A 9,013-nucleotide genomic window follows, 5' to 3' on the forward strand; every position below is an offset into this window, starting at 1 on the left:
TTTAAAGCATTTAAAGAGAAATTGAAATTGATTCAAAAATGAACAAATATAATTGAATTGCTTCATTTTGATCAGTATTTTTTAACTGGGAAAGTTTCGTGAGTATTTTTTTTTTGTCATATCTAACAAATATGTTTTTGATATTTTCACTTAACCCACATATTTGGCTACTGTATGATATGTACACTGACTAACTGACTGACTGAGTGACTACCTGTCCCTCACTTTTCCCCCCGTAAAAACCGAAAAGAAAAGAACAAAATTGTTGTGCAACCATAAGACATAATAAATAACCGCTGTCATTCATAATGTCAACAGTGCCTGCCAACATTTTGCTGTTATCTTGTGTGCAATTCTAACAACAACATTTTGTGTGTGTGCGCATTGGCCTGGCCTAAGCCCGTCCTGGCCTGGTCTGGGATGGGATGGGATGGGATGGGATGAGATGGCATGGCCTGGCCTAGCTCGGCCTGGGAACGCTGCAAAGAAGTCAAAGTCGAAGTTGAAGCTAAAAGTGGCACATGTGTGTGTGCTCCAAGAAGGAGTAGCCAAAGGAGGTGTGGGGGAGATGGTCTTGCAACAGGAGGGAGTCTCCTCCATTCTTTTGGCTGCGCTTTGACATCTTACAGATCAATTCATGATAATCGTTGGGACCACCACCACGTTGCTTGGACCACAAACACAACGTTTTAGTCGTTTGCTTTTCGTCGTTTGGCTTTTTGGACCACAGAGAGACAGACTTTCGCATGGTGGAAACGTTTTTCTTCTTAGTTCTTTTCTTTTCCATCTTTTTTTTTCGCTTCTTTTTACCGGAATTTAACTGTTTTCGCTGGAATTGAATTTCCAAAGACCATGCAAGTAGAAGTAGTAGTAGTAGTATGTAGTAGTAGAAGTCTGTCTAACATGTAATCGATATTTTTCGAGCCACAACGACGACAATGGAAAAACCAGCAGCAGCAGCGACAGCGGCAATACACAAAAAAAAAAAAAAAACGAAAAAAAAGGGTCAACTTGTGTTTTGGCCAGCAGCAAACATGCCACCGAGTTTTGCTATCTATTTTCAGAAATTATAAACTTTATTATTGCGCTACTGGTCTTTCGGTTGAAAAACCGATTATCTTGGCCATATCGATTTTGGGCATAAAAAGAAAAATTAATTACAACAGCAAGTGCAGAGTGCCCAGACCGACCCAGACCCATACCCATACCCATACCCAAAACCCATATCCAAACCAAGACCCAGTCCCAAGGCATTCGTTCGTCCAGTCATTCGTCCATTCGTTCATTCGTTTGCCCGTTCGTTTCTTGGTTCATTCGTTCGTTCTGCTTAAAAGTCGTTACACGGCTTTTGACTTGGACCTGCAAATGTAAATCATTTCGCCATGCCATGCTTAAGCAACGGGGCAGGGCAACCTCCTCATCTTGAACGTTTTTGAAACTAACTCAACGGCTCATCGAGCCATTGCGAACTCTAACCCCCTCACATAAATCCAATAGCATCCAGCAGCAGCAGCAGCAGCAGCAGTTCAGCAGTCAGAGATCGAAAGGGAAGAGAAGTGAATCTTCCCGAGACAGACAAGTGGCATTCCATTCTCGAGGAGGCAGTCCGAAAAGTAAATAACAAAAGCTTAGAACGGTGTCCAGTGTGTGTGTGTGTGTGTGAGAAAGAACGAAAGCTGCCATCGAGTGTGAATTGATTTTTTTTTAGTTTGTTCTTGTACTTAGTTATATACCCTAACCACCTTATCTCTTTTACAAAAAGTGCCTAGAGTTGGCCATACATATATCAAAAGACAGCTCTGTCAACCGATTATTAAGACACTGTTGATATCCGAGTAAGTTTAGGCCTCGTTCAACATGCGAGATGTGAGTAAGTCTTAGTCCTTCTTAATAGAGAATAATCTATGGATAAAGGGTATTTCGAAATCGTAGGTATATCTTGCGGTTTCCTTTCCTAGTACTTATAGGGCAGGGATAGTGAGTCGTTTTGTCGGTCGGACGATCGGTAAGTGAGTAAGCAACAGAAAGCCAGTTCCAGGGCGACCTTAGTCAAACACCCAAGTGCACCTGAGGGCCTCAACTGGAAGCCAAAGTCCTCTCGAATAATGCTGCTGCTGCCGTTGATGCTTCTCCTTCTTCATTTCCATCTCTCTATCCTCCCTGCCCTCTCCTGTCTGTCTCCTTGGGGCCGTTGTCTTTCTCTCGTCTCATCTGCATATGTTTCGGCAATTTTGTGCAAAAAATGATTTGCTGATCGCTCTTTTAGACACTCCATCAATTCGTGATTTTTATGAGCACAATGTCGTTCGGCGCGCATGCGCAACGAAAACATCATTTAACGCGCATTTAGCATCTCCAGACACAGAACTGAACAGAACCGAACGAAACGGAACGGAGAGAACTCTTCCCATAGAGTCAACTGATGCGTCTTTGCGGTTACTATTTTTTTTTTTCTTTTTGCTTCTTTTGCTGTTTTTTTTGTGTTATTTTTTTCAATTTTTTTTTTTTTTCTGTTAGTCTTTTGTTTTTTCTCATCCTGTCGGCTTTGGCTACTGAAGTAGCTGGCTATGCTGGCTCAGTTGCCTGCCCCAGGCCGACGACTGTCAGTCATTTATCCCAGACGAAGCGTCGTCTGTGCCTTAGTCTCGCGAGCTTCTCTCTTTATGTAAATTAGTTCAAGTGCATAAGATTTTTTTGTTTTTTTGTTTTTTTTTTTTGCTGTTTTAGTTGTTGTTTTGTTCTTTTAGCCCTCTCTTTGCCTTTGATACTGATTTGTATGTTGGGTTAGGTTGGGAATTGATTTAGAAAGAAGCGTCCAACCGGCATTTCTTAACTAAAGGCACCGATCATTGTTCCGGTTAAAAAAAAATACTTGCTCCAAAAATATAAAATCGAAAACAATATTGAAATCAATTTAAACGCTTGCCATGAACATCAGAGTGCTCCTGAAAACGCTAAGAAAATCCTAAGTGTAGTTCAGATAAGCTAATTCAAACCTTTCGGAAGAGTGTCACAATCAACCCATATGGTTCCCATTGGAAGGATTGATCGTCTGATAAATTATTTTTAATCCAATCGACATTTACTAAAAGCATTTGTAGCATTTTCTTAGACCAACTGGAATACTTTGAGATTAGTCACATAACAAATAAAAAGTTTTGAAATGAAAATCGTTATTTCTTGAAACCTAATTTATTTTTCAGTGCAAATTTTCGAAAGTAACTAAGTCGCCCTTTAAATTAAGTTTTAAAGAATTCAGATTAAAATAAAAAAATTAACAAACTTCTTTGTTATACAAATATCGAATAATTGACAATTGAAGTTAGCATAAATACACACCACTTTTAGGGTATAAAATATTCATAGATGGCAGAAAATAACGGTCAATACATTTTTCCATTTTTCTTTTAGTTTGACAATTAAATTTCTTTTTCTGTTGCTGGCTAATGTCTTATTATCATTTTATTAAGCCTCTTGTTTTCATATGTATACTCTTTTCATCCTTGTCTCCACCCATTTTTTTTTTAAATGAGGCCAAAAGTGATATTTTATAATCGGCATTGTGTGTGGGAGGGTTTGTTTTTGTTTTATTTTTTTATTTTTTGCATAAAAATCTATTACAGAGATTTCTGTTTTATTTTTTTTCAATGTTCGTTTTGGGTTCGTTTACTCTCAGTTAATGCGTTTGTCTATAAAATTTGTTGTACGAACGTGTGCTTAAGCCTTCCAACATACTATATAATTTAATGTATTTAGGTCCACCCTCCCACTTGCACTCCCACTCCTACTCCCAAAGCATCGGCAACCCACGACCGATAACCCCTCGCAGAGTGGTGGATTTATGAGTGCATTAGCGGTAAGTCGATTGAATTTGCAAATTCCTTGTGATGTTGGCTTTTATGACTAGACAAATTTTTGTGCATATAAAAGAAATGGCAATTAGAGGCAAACGTTTAATTACCCGTTTCTGATTCGAATTGAGGAGCCAATCCAATAGACGTACAAGTCTGGACCTAGAGATGGTAGCCAGAGATGTGATAGCTAGGGATATCGCACAGATGATTTGAAATTAATCGGTTACCTATTATACAGTCAATTATATCGATAAAGATCTGTGAATATATTAATATATGTGTTTGTATGTATGTATGTTTTTTTCTTCAACTCCATCAAGGCCAATACTTTCGGTTAGAATGTATTCTTGTTCATTGAAATATCGATAGAAGTCATCAATTTGTATTTCGTTACAGTTCCATTACTGCGGCAAATTGAAGTCAATTTTCGTTTTGGTCTTGGCACTTGTTCTCATAATTTCCATCTCTACTCCAAAACAGAGTACTCTTTGATTGCCGCAACTTCATTGCTTGCAGTGCCTTCACCCCTTGCCGTATGCAATGTATTTCTAGCTCCTACTCATTGGTGTTTTGCTGGTGTTGGCGTTGGCCTCGACTCTGCAAATGATTTAAAGTGTTGCTTTGCATTACATTTATTGCCAATTGAAATTTGAAGTGCGTGAGAAAGTTGAATTGGGGTCCGAGTCTCAGTCCAACTTCAACTCCAACTCCAAGTCCGATTCCGGGTCTTAGTCTGAATCTGAATCTGAGTCCGAGTCAGGTTCAGGTTCTCTTGCCATGATGCTCTTGGTGTTTGGCCTTTGTGCTGCGGGTTAATATGAGCTGAAAATTGGCTTGCTTAGTTTTGTGGTCGTCGTTGTAGTCTTCGTTGCTCGTTTGTGTGCTGTGATTTGATAACATTTTTCAGTCAGCCAACGGGAATGGAAAGTTTGTTACCAGTCAACCGGCTATGGGTCGCCAAAAGATGCTGCTGAAGATGTTTCTAAAGCTGATGACCATGATGATGATGATGATGATGCTGGTGTTGGTGGTTGGTGCTGGAATGGGATGGGTGCGGCATTTGGGAATCTTCATCGTCGTCGTCCATCATCATGTATGCATGTAACCATGTACATATGCGCTAGGCCATACTTTGGATATATTGTTTCATTTGAAAAAAAAGGGTCGATGTTATTTACTCATTCTCGATTACCTTGACTCCACCCACTTGCCAGTTCACTTGGCAAATGAAGGCAATTAAATTTTTTAAGCCTGCCTTCATCGCTCTATGGCCATCGTTTTCTTTAGTTCAATTAATTTCAATTCAATTGATTTGTTTATATACATTTTGCAGCATAATCAGCTACATATATTAAAGCAAGTCGAGCGGGTTTTTTTCCCCCCAATAGGGGCGGGGCTCTCTCTCTTGATTTCGACTTGAAGACATTCTTGACTATAATTTCATCATTAAGCTTCAAGGCAAGTCCGAGATTTGTGTGTGTGTGTGTAGTTGTGTGCAAAATGTATTGAGAGCTTGCCAATTGGATGGTTAATGGTTGATACTAAATCTTAGATGGCGGCCGGCGATACACCTGCAGGTGACAAGTGTGCAGGTGCACTGAAAAAATAGAAATAGATAAATTTAGCTTTACTTCACAATGCGACAATATTATTCCATTATAAACTAGAAATGGGAATAAGAAATAAACAAAGTTGTAATATTCATAAATTCTGAATTGCTTTAGTTAAACATATAAGAATTGAAATTACGTATACGCAATGTCAGTTCATAGACAGAATCGTTCACTTTGAACAACATATATAGGAATGGCCAAGTGAATTTCTTATTTCTTATATGGACTAAGAGTTTTATATTTGTGTCTATATTAAGGAAGTATGAATACTTTACCCACTTTTTTTGAGACCTGGCAAAGGTAGGTCGTTGGAAACAAAAATGTGTGCCGGAAAATGACAAAGACCAAAAGAAACCCTTTGTCTATAATAATAAGTTTTCGGGGTCATAATGCAACTTCGAAGATCACTTTTTAATGTGAAAATTAGAGTACAATAACTTTCACAATATAGAGAATTTTTTTTAAGAGTTTTTAACAAATTTTATGGTTTATTTTCTTTTGAAAATTTTTTAATTACCCGTTTCTGATTCAAATCAATCCAATAGACGCACAAGACTGGACCTAGAGATGGTAGCCAGAGATGTGATAGCTAGAGATATCGCACAGATGATTTGCAATTAATCGGCCCACCTATTATACAGTCAATTATATCGATAAATATCTGTGAATATATTAATAAATGTATGTATGATTGTATGATTTTTTCTTCACTGTTCTTCCGCACTGTTTGTTAGTCATTTTCTAACCGATTTCTAAAAGTCATAATTTTATTGCAGATTGACAGACATTATTACAGCTTAAAAAAGTTTTAAATTTTTTAAATATTTCAAAAGTTAATAATAAAAATCAGGGCTTAATGAGATGGTTGCCCACTTGCAGGTTCCTACATAGCTGACTAGACCTGTTAGGCTACTTCCGCGTGATGCATGCTTTAACATAGAATGGAATTCCTTTCAAGCTAGCTTCCTGGCTATTGACAGGCACTTTGGAGATATATTTTGAAGACTGAGGACTCTCTGCATCTTAGGACTATAAGCATCGGTGAGGAAGGATTCTATGGAAAATTAATAAGCTAGGGATTATATCATAATATTCAAATTGAATTCTATGTTCTTTGCAGATTTTGGGTAGGGGGATATTATCTTATTGCCGATTTTCGCTCAGTGTATCTGGCGAATCTCTCTCCCCCTCTCATTCGACATTTTCGCCATGCGGTTGTTGTTGTTGTTGTTGCTTCTAATATGCATGCCGCCCAACTTGTTATATACATGTTCAATATAATGGCAACCTGAAACCAAAATGTCTCGATCGTCGCGTCGTCTCTCAATAGCCTCTCGATCCTCTTCTCTCCACCGTCGCCCTTGCCATCGTTACCACTCATCTGTATTTGTGTGTGTGTGTGTGTGTATATATACATATTTGTGTTTGTTGATTGACCAATAAACTAGCAGCTTCGTATCAGTTTACGTTGTTAGTTATAGTTTGTTATTGGTTGCCAGTGTTGTTTTTGTTTTTTCCGTGCAGAGTCTGTTTTTTTTTCAGAATTCGCAAAACAAACTGAACTGAAAACTCCTCGCCCCAAAAAGTGAAACCAGCTCTTCGGGTGGCAGAGGCTGTGCTCTTTACTCAACCGGGGTCCACCTCATCATAATTTCTATTTTTTTTGCTATCTTCTTCTTCTTCTTCGTCGTTTTGTTGTAGTTTTGCTGCGGTCGGGTTTCGTCCAATCAGCGCTTTGCACATTAGCTACAACTTGATTGCAATTTTGTTGTTGTCGTTGCTGTTGCTGTTGCTGCTGCTGCTGCGGCTACCATTGTCAGCCATTAGCGCAACAGTGTGAAATTCGATATTAGTGCAATTCATTTTCAACAACTAATTTTTGTTTTTGTTTTTTTTTTGTTTTTGGCTTTGCCATTCTCATCTGTTGTCTTTACTCTCCTCCTCCTCCCCCATACTCTCTCTTTCCCTCTCCCTAATAGTTTCTGTTGTGTTTTGCGCTTTATTAGTTTTGTGTTGAGTTGTATTTTGTATGAGTTTTTAGTTTTTTTTTTGCTTTTTTACGATAGAAATTGTATTTCTATTGCAATTAGCACATTTTTCGTATGATTGAAGGCTGACCAGACGACTACAGACATATGGAAAATTAAATTTTACTCTTTTTCGGTTTTGGGGCGTTCCCCTTAGACCAAGCGACCGAGAGACAGATAGATAGACCGACCGAGCGACCTGTTCCCAACTGATTTCTGTTTCTCTATTTTATGACTTGCGCGTTTTTAATTACAACTACCGGGCAACGCCGTAACATGGCTGGCAAGGGGCTGAGAGGGTGGGTGGCAACTGAGGGGGCCGTTGAGAGAGCTAAGGAGACGAGTTTTACGGATTGCCTGAAAATTGTATGTCTGCTAATTCAGAAAGCAAAGGAAGAAACACATACAGAAATAAAAAGAAAACAAAAAAATAAGAAAAACGCAGAAACGTCAGAGTCGCAGAAGAGGTAAAGGCGTATCCAAAGTTGGTATAAACCGCACTTTGATTTTCCGAAAGAGGGGTTCCGTATTGGCCATGGCAAAGAGGTCGGTGGGCGATGGGCGATGAAAGGCAGAATGCCATAATTTAAGGCGAACTTACGGTTGACGTGATGTTGGACATTGCGTTCTACCCCAAATGCTTTTCCAAACTTTTCAGCCTGTTTAGTTATCGAACTGCAATTACAAAATTATAAAAATACAAATATGCCATCAATCAATCTCATTAAGGACATACAGTCAGATGACTTTATAATAAGTGACAACAATCGAATTGCGGAGAACATTTTCGAAAACTAAAAACAAAATTGTAAAAAAAACAATATTTTAAAGTTTATACATAAGAGCTAAACAAAATTTAATATGATTTATCTATATGTTTTTGTGATTTAATATTCAAATCCATCAATCTGATAGTTTTAACTAAGTTGTCTACCTGTTATACTTATTTATTCTGAAAAATAGGACACTCACCTTTTACAGAACTTTAAATTAAGAAACAATATTGACAAACTAAAACGTAAAGTTTGAGTAAAGTACAGTTTCTCCCAGGCATTGAGGATCTGTTTTAACTTGAACTGTTTTGCTAGTTCATTGGTTTAAGACAGCTTCGCCATTTCATTCTTAATGTCCTTTTTAACAGAATTCGCGATGTTACGATCTTAGAGAAAATGGTTTAAACTTGAAAGCGAAATCGATTAATCGATTAACGATTCTATTAAACATGACTTTTCGATACAATTAAATCGATTATTTCAAATCACATATATCATCAAGCCTCTAGCATTATTTTTCTGTCAGACAATATATTTAGTCCTTAACTTATGTAAGTTGATGTTCCCAAATGATGTTCTATCATATGGAAGCAACTTATGACTAAATTATTATTATCTACTCCTGTTTAAAGCGAATCATTTATATATCTTATTTTAAATATTTCATATTTTCAATTTTTCATTGACCATAATTTCCCCTCAAACATTGGTTTTAGTTTCTAAAATGATAAAAAAAAACAAAAAGT

The 9,013-nt window shown here is 37.6% G+C and overlaps 1 long non-coding RNA gene across 3 annotated transcripts; it reads right to left on the minus strand.

Annotated features, from left to right (window-relative positions):
- Window positions 1–3,644: 3,644 nt before the first annotated feature.
- LOC124460634 lies at window positions 3,645–8,302 on the minus strand. 3 transcript variants are annotated; one of them, XR_006954586.1, is made up of 4 exons: window positions 8,231–8,302; window positions 8,096–8,169; window positions 3,962–5,451; window positions 3,645–3,903 (listed from the first exon to the last, which is right to left on the minus strand). It is a non-coding gene; the product is annotated as an uncharacterized LOC124460634 (long non-coding RNA). The 3 variants fall into 3 exon arrangements; XR_006954585.1 differs by having other exon boundaries at window positions 3,645–5,451; XR_006954587.1 differs by lacking the exons at window positions 3,645–3,903; window positions 3,962–5,451 and adding an exon at window positions 6,324–6,521.
- Window positions 8,303–9,013: the final 711 nt, after the last annotated feature.

This window comes from Drosophila willistoni (genome assembly GCF_018902025.1).
Source record: "Drosophila willistoni isolate 14030-0811.24 chromosome XR unlocalized genomic scaffold, UCI_dwil_1.1 Seg143, whole genome shotgun sequence".
Lineage (NCBI taxonomy): Eukaryota > Metazoa > Arthropoda > Insecta > Diptera > Drosophilidae > Drosophila > Drosophila willistoni.